At 41.8% G+C, this 12,547-nt stretch overlaps 1 pseudogene; it reads left to right on the top strand.

Moving 5' to 3' along the window:
* Nucleotides 1-371: 371 nt before the first annotated feature.
* LOC122099491 lies at nt 372-2,197 on the top strand (annotated as a pseudogene).
* The last annotated feature ends 10,350 nt before the right edge of the window (nt 2,198-12,547 follow it).

Here is a 12,547-nt window from a genome sequence, read left to right as displayed (position 1 = left end):
TAATTCCTCTCTATAAAATGGGCTTATTCACCACTGGCAGCGAGTATGGCGGCCTTTCGGTCATCACCGTCAGCAAAGGCAGCCTGGAATGTGGCCACGCAATGGTGGTGGTGCCCTATGATGACAGGCCACAGTCTCCTTGCCACCATTGGCCAGCACCTGGAAGCCCACTTGGGTACAGTACCCCAGCTCAGCAACAGCCACTGGCCCAGCACACAAGAATTCTCCTTGGGGGATGGGGATGGCAGCGGTGGCTGGCGATGAGCGGCAGGAGCGCGTGAGGAGCAGGCGGACAAGGCTGGAGCGCCAGCCACAGGGCAGAGGGTGGGGGCGCAAGCACAGCGGGCCGCGGCGAGGCGGCAGCAGAGAAGATGGTGGACAGCGACAGCGGCAGCGAGCGCGGCGGCAGTGGCGGCGGCGGCAGCTGGCAGGGAGGCTTCCAGCCCGCACCCCGTGGTGGCGGCGAGCAGGAGACGCAGGAGCTGGCCTCGAAGCGGCTGGACATCCAGAACAAGCGCTTCTACCTGGACGTGAAGCAGAACGCCAAGGGCCGCTTCCTGAAGATCGCCGAGGTGGGCGCGGGCGGCTCCAAGAGCCGCCTCACACTGTCCATTTTGGTGGCGGCCAAGTTCAGCGACTGGCTGCGCGACTTCATCGAGCACTATGGGCAGCTGGGCCCCAGCAGTCCCGAGCAGCTGGCAGTGGGCACAGAGGAGGGCGGCGGGCCAGGCACTCCTCAGTTCAACCACTTTGGAAAGCAGTATGGATGTTCCTCAAAAGACTTCACATAGAACTCCCCTATGACCCAGCAATCCCACTTTTGGGCATTTACCCAAATATTTATAAACAAGACCACACTAAAGCTACCAGCACAACTATGTTTATTGCAGCATTATTTACCATAGCTAAGATATGGAATCAACCCAGATGCCCCTCAGTAGATGAATGGATCAAGAAAATGTGGTATATATACACAATGGAATTCTATGCCTCCATCAGAAAGAATGACATTTCCCCATTTGTTAGGAAATGGAAAGGCTTGGAAAAAATTATATTAAGTGAAGTAAGCCAGGCCCAAAGAAACATAGGTCCCATGGTTTCCCTTATTTGCAATATCTAGTACATCTATGAGTCAAGCGGAAAAGGTCAGATAATGTGATGTTAGGAAAACGAACCCTTAAATATGTATTTTTATGTTTTTTTTTTCTTTCATGCATGTGTTTCTAACGCATTTATAAGATTATTTCTTTGTTGCTTTGTATGTCCCTCCCCCACAGTGTAACCCCCGCTTTCACTATATTTTATGTCAGTATAAGTTGTGGAGGAGATGGGGACAAACAAGTCGTTTAAGGATTCAGGTGGACCTGTTGCAACCATGAGAAGTACAAAATGTCATGTCATAAACGAGCTTTACAATGTCGGTGTGGGGGGGGTAGTGGGGGGGGAAGGATTGGGTGGGGGGGAGGGGGGAGGTTGGGAAGGGAGGTGAAGGGTAAACAAAGGAGGAGGCTGCAATGCTTGGTAAGAAATGTATGCATTATCCTGCCCATGTAATTGTAACCCCTCTGAACAGTATGTTCTCAAATAAAATAAAATTAAATAAAAAAAAAAAAGCGAGTTCCTGGTGCGCAAGAACTGCAAATACTACCTGGCTCTCAAGGAGAACCAGCGCGGCCGCTTCCTGCGCATCCGCCAGACCCTCAACCGCGGCGGCGGCGGCTTTGGCGCAGGCCCTGGGCCTGGTGGCCTCCAGAGCGGCCAGACCATTGTGCTGCCTGTGCAAGGTCTCATCGAATTCCGACATGCTCACCAAGCTCATCGACGACTAGGGAGGCGAGGAAGACAAGCTGGCCGGAGGCCCAAGAGGCGGTGCCGGCAGCCCCGGGGGGGGGGGGGGGGGGGGGGGCTGTGCGGGGAAATCCCGGAGGGCACCTCTATTACTGTGGACTCCAAACGTTTCTTCTTCGATGTGGGCTGCAACAAGTACGGAGTTTTTCTACGTGTGAGTGAGGTGAAGCCGTCCTACCGCAATGCCATCACCGTGCCCTTCAAGGCCTGGAGCAAGTTTGGTGGCGTCTTCTGCCGGTATGCGGATGAGATGAAAGAAATCCAGGAGCAGCAGAGAGATAAGCTGTATGAGCGTCGTGCTGGGGGGGAGGGTGAGGAGTCCTAAGGGGAGGAGGTGGATGAGGATTGAAATGGCAGCTCTCCCCCCTGGCCTCCCCCACCCTGTTACCCGCGCCCCCCACCCCCTATCCCACTGGCTAGTTCCCATTCTTGCTCATTCCCCTGTGAGCTAGTGGAGAGGGAGCCCGGGAGGCCACCAAGGGAGAAAAAAAAACCAACAAAATTAAAAAAAAATAATATAGTTAAGAGAAATAACCGTAAGACAACAGTCTTGAACAGTGAGTAAAGCAGTAAAGTTCCAGAAATTGACAGCAACCTGCAAAGAGAGGACAACAGCATCTCCTCACCTGCAAGAGTCTCAGCTTCTATTTCCCACCCGAGGTTCCTAAGCTCATCTAGATAATCCTGAAGGGGATAGATTTCGAGTCTGGGCCCCTAAACACATCTGACTTACCCAGATCCATCTGTGTATAGCAGTTGAATTTGTGTTGTACCTGGGTAAATCTAAAGTATCTCTCCAGGCCTAGCCGCCGTTGCAGTGTCTATCCTTCACCTTCATTGTAATCAGCCTTTTGGATCGAGATCTGCACAGAAATTCTTGAGACAGAGAGACCTTTGCAGTTACCCAGTCCTGAGAGTCCAGGTTTATGAAAAGGAATGCAACTTTACACAATCATGGACAAGGCAAAAAAGAATTCAAGAAGCCATCAGCAAATCAAAACAAATTGGATTGTTTTTTAATGGTTTTGCATGGAATCTGGCCCCATGTCTTTTCTTTGCAGAATTGTTTTCCAGGATGCGAAAATTCAAAAGCCAATGCTTGAACTAGAGAATTCATTACTAAAATAGTTTAAAAGTTGGGCAAAAGGAATTTTTTTTTTTCAAAAAATAAAAGCAGTTTTACATTGGGGGTTGCTGAGGTAGGCACAATAAGTCAGGCATAAAGCACAAGGCAAACTCGTTGAGTGGATGGGTTGCTGCTCACTAAAGTTCTTCCCTTGATCTCTAAAGGTGGAGGTCATTACCAAGAAGTGGCATTGGTGTGAATGAGAGCCAGATCCCATGGCTCTACTATATGAGCCAGTGAATTGTGGCTAATTTGGCTGTTACAGCCACTGGTTGGCTGCATTTTTAACTGTAAAACTTGATGATTTTCTGCAAAAGGAACAGTATGGCTACAAGCCTGAGCTTTAATGGAATATGCATCCTCACAGAGAAGTTGGAAATAACTAAAACTGAAGTCTTAATTCACCTTCAGTTTAATCTGTGGATTTGTTCAAATACTAAAGATCCTCAGGTTCAGAATTCCAGCATCATTTCTTCTTTAAAACAAATTTTTAAGAACTTGATCCATCTTATTAGTACCTCACAATCAAAGTTGGCAAATGATGGATGAATGATTCAAGCAGTGCACCCGGTGGAAGCTGAAATCCATCTGTGAATGGAACTGATGTGAACGTGAATATGCTGACTATATCCTGGAAGCATTTTTATAACATCTTGAAATTGCAACATACTGGCATTGGCCAGTTTATCCAGCTGTCTTTCAAGAATAAAAGTTGGGGTTTTCATGGATCGCCTCTTCTATATTTTAAATGGATTTTCAGTAGAAATGATTTTTGTTAATCAAGTTAATCCCACCCCATCAAAAGGTATTTCTAGAAATGTCACAGGCCTAGGAAACTTTGAATTGAATGGGAGCTAATGTTCTTTCCAAAGTTTTCAGGTATTCTTTGTGTGACACCTTCTCAACCAGGAGGCAAGTAACCCCATCTCCACAATCTTAGTATTTTTTTTAACTGCATGCCTGTCCTTTATTTGAGCTGCCTTTTTAATTTATTGCGTATCCTTTTTATTATCTTATTTTGTTATTCAATCTATACAATCTTTTTGTATTTATTGGGAAATAAGTAATATACAAAAAGGTCATTTTCATGTATTTGTGGCTGAGAGGGAGATACTTGTGTATATAAAATTAGGCTTTTTAAAAAAAAAACTAGACTATGACTCAAAATAATGTTGATCTTAGGTTCAAAGAAATAGAAGAGCCACAAACATTGGTGCCCTTTTCAGACTATTTCTCTACTCACATCATTCATAGTAGAATTTTTAAACGTTTTTTAATGCTTTTCTTTTCAATTTTTCTCCGTTGCCAAGAATGTTTCCTAAATTGTATGGGAGCAATAGTATTTTTGATGTTTTAATGACATCCGTATACTTTTACTGTATTTTGTACCACAAGGCAGCTGTTTTCAATAATGTCCTGCTGTATTTACCTATGTGTTTTGAGTGTTTTGTTTCTTTGCTGCGGAGAACAAATTCCTAGTTTTAGTAAAGGAGATGAGAAGCTAGCATTAGGCTTGCAAAAACTGTTTAAGTTTCAACTCTGAGGCAGCAATGGAAATTAAGGTTGCAGCTATTAGTTGATCGCTGTAACTTTTGCATTTTCAAATCATGTACAATTCCTGTATAGACCAACTTATTTTCTTGCTTCAGTGGTGATTCTGTTGCTCAGCTGCAGTGAGCCAGTTCAATTTTGCAAAGGTGCAGTACCTCTCCTTTTCAAGGGAGTGGTTTATTAATCTTTTTTCTTTTCTTTTTATTTGGCTGAATTGCAGTAACTAGCCTTGCCTTTCTATTCTGTAGAAATGACAGGGTCTTCACAATCCTTTACCAGTGGCTACTCAGCTATAATTAGCTGAATAGAAAGAATGTGGAAGTGGTCTGAGGCATATAGAGTATATGCCAAGAACACTACCATATATGGCATCAGCTTTGGTTACCAGAGAAATTTTTAGTCATTAGACCATATAACAGTTATATATCATATGTAAGTCTTTAGATATCAATTTGAGAATCCTCCAAAAAAAGGAGCAAAGAATGCGTAAGCTAGGTGTTGGCAAAAGTAATTTATATTAAAATTTTGACCTGCCTGTGTAAGATTAAGTGTGAATGTCCTAGTGGTGGGTTTTTAAGTCTTAAACCAATCTCTGAGGCTTATTTTTCCTGCAGGGGTGTTTAATCGCCTCTCTTCCACTGTAGGAAGATTGCAGAAGGATGTAGATTAATTGTAGCATTTCACTGATCCTCATTCCTGTGACTAGGCACAATAGAAATCTGCAGAGCATGGAGATTCATTCATTAATACTAGCTTATTAAAGGAAATAGTCTTTGTTCCAGTTAGATAATGGCATTATACAAACTCTGGGAAGCAACTAACTTTTTTGTTTTGTTTTTAGCTGCTTACTACAAACGCTTTAGAAGTTGTTTTTAAAATTTGGCAAACATCCCAGCTAATGAAAATAGTTACATTCCTTAGAAATAGGGAACTAAGACTCCTTTTCAAAAAATTGAGTTTTATTTCAAACTAGCTACAGAGATAAGCCTTTTTTTTTTTTTCAAACAGTCAAAAGAGTCGGTCTCTGTGAAGAGATGTCACTCTTTAGGTTTCTATTGTCCCTTCTCATCATTTCAGCAAGTGAAATGGTAAATCTGGTGAGCAGATCTTTCAGTCCATATGCTGCACCAAACAAAATGTCAGTCTATATAGCACCAAAAATCAAACTGAAAAGTAAACAAAAAACCCCCAAATACCCTATGGAACTGTTGGAGGCATATAGGTGGTACAACTGGCTGTAGCTGTGGTACACACATGACTACTTGTCATGTCACTTTCCATAATTATTTACTGCAGAATGATTGAGAGACTTTTGCTGCAGGCAGCCATTAACCTCTTGCTTCCTTTGTTACCTCTGGGTCACTTTGCAGTAAATTGCAGGTCTTTTAAGAGATTCAAGCTTCGGTTTTCTCAAAACAAAACAATTATCTTGTCTTATCTGAAAATGCCGGGTTGTGGGCAAAAGAGGCTGGTTATAATAATGCCCTCATATTGAGTGGTCTGTAAATGGCTGCACACTTCAGGCACTGTTGTTGCTGAAGATGCTTAAATATGACCTTGACTGGCTTTACAGGGGAGTAGAATGTAATCTACACAAGGTGACTGTGCATCTACCTTGCTCTTGAGGTGGATAAAATTAAGAAGCTGGAGTGTGTAAGCCATGCACATAAGTATTCTTCACTGAAAATTTTGTTTTCATTTTTAACCCAATTATGTACTTTGTCTAATGCACAACTGATCTCTCAGTAGATATTCATTTGAAAATCGTGTGGCCTTGATCAGTGAGAAGGGAGAGGAAAGAAGTGACTTTTTGCTTATATGAAAATGACTTGTTTGCTGAGAGTTGTTCTATAACACTCTAGGTATGTTTTTGATTGTATCCTTTTTGATTGGGGAAAGTTAATGTTTTGATCCTGGAGCTAATTAAATTGAGTTTTCTAAGTATCAGAATTGCTCTGATGAATAACAAAGTTGACAGCTTTGATGTCCAATCTCTGTTTATTTTTTAAATATAGTGGAGTGAAATCCCCACTATTATGAATTCTTTAAATCAATATTAATTTAGGACACCTTAAAAGTCTTGTGCATAAGTAAGGCCTGTTCAGAGAGCAGACCTTTTTGCTCCTTTTCCACAATTGTGAAAAAGTGTCAAGTGTTTTTTGCATTGTATATTTCCATTTTATCCCTGACATATTTCTCAAAGATAAAGCACTTTTTGATCATGAAATGCATAGGATCTTTGTGTGATGTGGATCATGGTTTCTCAGGCTCCCCTAGATATTCTGTTTATGAATATTATTCTAACTTTATGTCAGGAGAGTAGAAATCTTTGCTAACGTTAGAAAGTTTGTATTGTTGATTCAGAATACATTTTGCTAGTTTCCAATGGATGGGAGAGTAAAAAATGCTGCATTCACAATTTAATAAGTTACTTTCCCTTAAGCCTTAAGGTAACTTTTTCTTTTCTGTCGATAACAGCACTGAAGTTACAGTAAATGAATGAGATTATCAGTTGTCAGGGTTGTTTTTAGAGTACTGTAAATCAATTAGCTGTCTTCTGAAAGAGTTACAATTCCCATTCAGTATACTGGATAATGGGTGTAAGGGTGGGGGTAGGGCAGGGTGGGGGGAGATAGTTTGTAGAAAAGAAAAAAGAAAATAAGAACCATGTTTACCTTAAAATACAGATAAGAAAAAAGTCCATATGTCCCATTTGAAATTCCATATGCAAGGTGGAAATGACAAATTACAGCCTCATTTCTTCTGCTTTAATTTCGAAAAAAAGTATTCATTTTTAATATTAGCTTCAGAAGTTTCTTGAGATAACTGGACTCTTGAGTAGCAATTTCCATTGCCATATCTGACTTGACTGTGTAAGTCATCCTCAGACCTTATTCTTAAAACCTAGTTTCATTACTGGAACATGTGCAATCCACTTTTCAGTACTGAAAGTTAAATTCAGAAAATGGAAAAATAAAATTGCATCAGCATTGTAAAGATTTCTTGTCTTGGGGATTTCCAATTGCGATGTGTCCCCCTGAATCAAGCAAGGCCTTTGTGAATGCCTTTTGTATTTCCTAATGCAGTATGGAATATGCTGTCCACTTCTGTTCACAGTCTTACTCTCGTTTGAGAATCTAACTCATGCCTTCTTGGAATTAGACATTCCAATTGGGACAGATAGAACCATGTTAAAACGAGAAGATGCCATATTGTTAGCTTTACCACAGTAAACTAGTAAAAGGGAGAGCACAACTGTATTAGAAGCTAAGCTAGCATGATAGTGAAAGTTTTAACTCAACTTTTCTAATAGATTTTTGAATCCGGGAGCAATTTTTATTTTCCCCATGCTATTTCTGCTATCCACTGACAGATAAGAGAGGGCACACAGTCGGGCTGGGAAGGTGGCTCAGCGGTAGAGCGCTTGCCTTGCATGCTCGAGGCCCTGGGTTCGATTCCTCAGCACCACATAAGCAAAAAGAAAAAAGCCGGAAGTGGCACTGTAGCTCAAGTGGTAGAGCTCTAGCCTTGAGCTGAAGAGCAGAAGGACAGCGCCCAGGCCCAGAGTTCAGGCCCCATGACCGGACCCAAAAAAAAAAAAGAGAGGGCACACAGGGAAATGAAGGTCCAGAATTGTGAAGGGAAAGTGATAGATACATTAAGTGGCCACTAGCATTTTGCAGAAGGCATGAGTTTGTTCTTTTTTCCTACCTCCAGCATCTCTTCAATGGCTAACTTTTTCAAGACTCACTGAGACCATCTCTTAAAGGCAAAATGTTTTGTCTTGTGTTGCTGGATCAGGCTGGTCAGAAAAATATGTGCTTGGAAATAGAAGGGCAAGTGGATTGTTTCTTCCCTTTTAACATTTCTTCTTGGGAGAAAAAAGTACAAGAGACTCAAAGAAAATGAAAGAACAGGATTTTATCACTAAACACATTTGGAGGTTTGTTTTAAATTGATAATAAGCATAAATCCTTTTCTTCTACCATGTCACTCTTCTGTGTAAAAAAGCTCTCTGGAGCTGGGCATTTTGGAACATGCCTGTAATCCCAGGTATTTTGGAGACAGAGATAGGAGATCGTGGCCCAAGGCCAGCCCTGGGCTATAAACAAAAGACCCTATCTGAAAAATAAAGCAAAAAATAATACCAATAATAGGACTGGGCGTGTGGCTTAAGTGGTAGAGCATTTGCCAAGCAAACACAAGGCCTTGAGTTCAAAACCCAAAGTTCTACCTAGGGGGAAAAAAACTTGGATTCTTAAAACCCTATAGATTGGACAAAAAGTCTAGAAACTGACTTTCAGTTAGTGTAGACACATTTTTTACAGTCTATCGTTTCGCACATTCCAATAGGAGGCAAGTAGTATTTGAATTATTTTTCAGTGGCATCAGTATCAAGACTATATCAGTGTATCTGAACTTTTTTCTGAAGTCCTAGAACATCTATATTATTAAGCATTTTGTTTTCCTTTTGGACTTTCATACAGATGTCTTTCTAAAATCATTTGTTAAGATCACCTGTTCTGATACAGTGCTACATAGCATGTTTTTGTTCTGTGGGAATCTTCAGAGACAGTTCTATCTATTGGTAGCTTTGTTAGACTTGGCTCTTCACTCCAAAGCGGGGACTCATGTCCTTCCAGTAGAGAATCTACAAAGTTATTTCAATTAAAACCAAAACTTGATAGCAGGAGACAGCTTCCTGATCTAAATGTACAATTAGAGTTTAGGTTGGCAATTACTTTAAAAGGTTGTTTTTTGTTCTTTTTTTTTTTTTTTGGAGCGGGTTGTCTTTGATCTCTGTAAATACCAACAAGCTTATACATTGTAAGCCAAGTGCGTATGCCTATGTATGAATTTGTAGAGCTGATTTCTGCTTCAAGTGAAGCTGCACCTTTCATTTTATAAAGTTCCCTCCACCCAGAATCCTATAAATGTTGTAAATAGAACATGGAAATTGTAGTAGTAGGATCAATTTGAGAATATCTGCTGAGAGACCAAAAAGTTCATTTTTTTAAGTACCTTGGTTAATTAAAAAGTAAAAAGATTATTTCTCTTGCTTATTTTTGAAAAGAAGAATGCACTTTAACATAGAGCTGCATGAGCAATTCAAACAAATCTGTGAAGTGCAGTACCCGTCCAGAAATTACACTTCCGGAAAACCGTTCAAAAAGCAGAGTCCAGACGGGCTGTTGATCTCACTGCCTGTAGGTTGAAGCTCAGATTCTGAACAATTTTGATACATGCAGGGCTGCTTCAAAAGAGCAATGTGAATACAGCCACAAGCTTCAGACAGGCCTGTAAAACAGCGGGTCCCGTATTTACCACTAACTAGCAAAACTGACAGAAAACTCATAGAAAAAGTTAAGAATCCTTCCTGCTAGTGTGCACTCCTTACAATAGCAGACTTTTGCAAATGGAGTTTTACAGTCTATATTTAAAGAATTGTATGTTTGTAACAAAGTTTGCGGAAAAGTGAAAAAAAAAAGAATTCTCCTTGGGGCAACAGCTCCCCATTAGGACTACTTTAGCCTGTCATGAGGAATTGCTGGTCAATAGGGACTGTCACCCAACTCTACTGCTAGCCCCTATATCCCATGCCCATCGAGGGCCCAACTACCCACCCTGCCTGCCTGAGCAGGTGACCTGGTTCCTACCTGCCAGAGGAGCCAAAGCCGAAGGAAGTAAGAAGGTCATGGCCACACAAAGGCCACCCATGCGTGTGAGCACATGGGCTGCAGCCAAACCTATCCAAGGAGCTCTCATCTCAAGGTGCATTTCTGAACCCATACAGGTGAGACACCTTACCTTACCACTGTGACTGTGATGGCTTTGGGTAGAAGTTTGCCCATTCTGATGAACTGACCAGGCAACACTAGTCGTGCTGCCATTCCTGTGCCACAAGTTCAACAGCCTTGTCCAGGTTGGTCTCCTGGCTTGACCCATAGAGAGGGTCTTATCCAGATAGGTCCCCTGGCCTGAAACATAGAGACTGCCTTGTCCAGGTGAGTCTCCTGGCTTGACTCACAGAGACGGCCTTGTCCAGGTGGGTCCCCTCGCCTGATGCATACAGATTGCCTTGTCTAGATGAGTCTCCTGTCCTGATGCATAGAAACAGCCTTGTCCAGGTGGGTCCCCTGGCCTGATGCATAGAGACACTGTTAAATCCCTGACTGTGGGTACACAGTCACATACTGCCAGTAGAAAATCCTTCATACTGTCTTCCCATGTGAGAGAGCTCATGTTGGCAAAGCACTACAACCATGGGAAAGTTTCCAATATCTCTTGTGAATGGATAATCAAGAGAAAGGAAGAATCCAAAGGCAAAATTAAAAAAACAAAATTGAACAGATGGGTCTGAGATTGTATCGGCTATCATTGCAATTCTAAATCAACTTGAGTATTCCTGGATTTACAAGACACCACCATGGGGATTACTGGAAGCTGTGGATAATGGGGTGCAAATTAGATCCATCAGTTGGGGTGGGGTGAGGGAGAGGGAAGACCAGAATTCCCTTGAATTTGTAATGATCTCAGAGGAGGGAAAATCCATGGCCAAAGGTGACAAAGGAGTTTTACTAGCTGGTCTATAACTGCCTTGTCCTGGGCTACCTCAGAACTAAGAGCAGCTGCAGCCTCCAGGTGGCAGGTTTCTCTCTCTTTCCAGCAGGCCTCTCTATACCACAGGGCTTTCCTCTCCACAGGCCTGGCCTCTGCTCTGCTCCAGGAGGCCTGCCTCTTGTGGCCTTGTGGTGGTGTTAGTCTCACTCTACACCCCTCCCCCACTCTGCTTCTCACAGATTGTCTCAGATGCAATATAAATATAAAGAACACCTTGTATTCCCTTTGCCTTCTAAAAGCCATTATTTAGTTAGAAGAAGAGGAAGAGATTTCAGTACAGAGTATGTGTTCTAATAGCCTAAGTGATGGTGCTTGATGAGTCTTGGTTCTAAAGGTACAAAAGAGGAAGCCAAAGTTCTCAAACTGCTGTATGCTTTGACAAGGACTATATATATATATATATATATATATATATATATATATATATATATATATATATATATATATATATATATATGTTTGGGTTGGTCTGGTCATGGGGCCTGAACTCTGGTTCGGGGCACTGACCCTCAGCTCTTCAGCTCAAGGCTTGCATTCTACCACTTGAGCCACAGTGCCACTTCCAGCTTTTTTCTTTTTGCTTATGTGGTGCTGAGGAATTGAACACAGGGCCTCAGGAATGCAAGGCAAGCGCTCTACCACTGAGCCACCTTCCCAGCCCTGACAAGGACTATATATTTGTCTTCTGATCTATATGTATGACTAAGTTATACTTGGTTTACTTCTTTAACAATTTTTACGGAGATAGTCTGTTATGCAATGTGGCTTCAAAGGCACAATAATTTGTACAATCGTTTATTCCTAAGTATGCCTTAAGCAGAGCTAACTTGTTACATAGTTCTTTACCTTAATAAATATGTAATATAAATTTAACCAAACTTCTATTTTGTATATTTGCAAAGTACAAAGTAAAAAAATTGAACATTTTTTTGGAATTTGTATTTTGCATACTCAGGATGAGAATTAAGTTTTAAACAAGCCTATAATATTTTATGTGAATAAAATAAAATGGGCTCATTTTACAATCGATCTCCCATGACTGTGGTGCCAATTGCCCATTCCCACGGGGGATATGCAGAATCCCCCTTCCCCCTGTAGGGCAGGATTAACAAATCACTCCAGGATCCTCCTGCTGACCTGACCACAAGGGTCTCTTGGTCCAATGGAGGCAAAGAAGTCTTCCATTTCACACTGGGGCTGCAGTCCAACTAAAAGCTCACATGTAGAAGCCACCTTGACTCCAGCATTCATTCCAGTTCTCTTCTCTTCCAATTAACTCTGAACCCACTTCAATGTTTCTGGGTCTTCCAAGGTACTGTACCCTGCTTTATTAACTGCAATCTTCTCAAGTTCTTTACACAGGACACATCAGTAAGCACCCATATTCATGAGCAAAAACTC

Source organism: Dipodomys spectabilis, unplaced genomic scaffold, assembly GCF_019054845.1.
Source record: "Dipodomys spectabilis isolate Male_0828 unplaced genomic scaffold, ASM1905484v1 ptg000516l, whole genome shotgun sequence".
Classification (NCBI taxonomy): domain Eukaryota; kingdom Metazoa; phylum Chordata; class Mammalia; order Rodentia; family Heteromyidae; genus Dipodomys; species Dipodomys spectabilis.
This window is presented reverse-complemented; position numbering and strand designations above follow the sequence as displayed.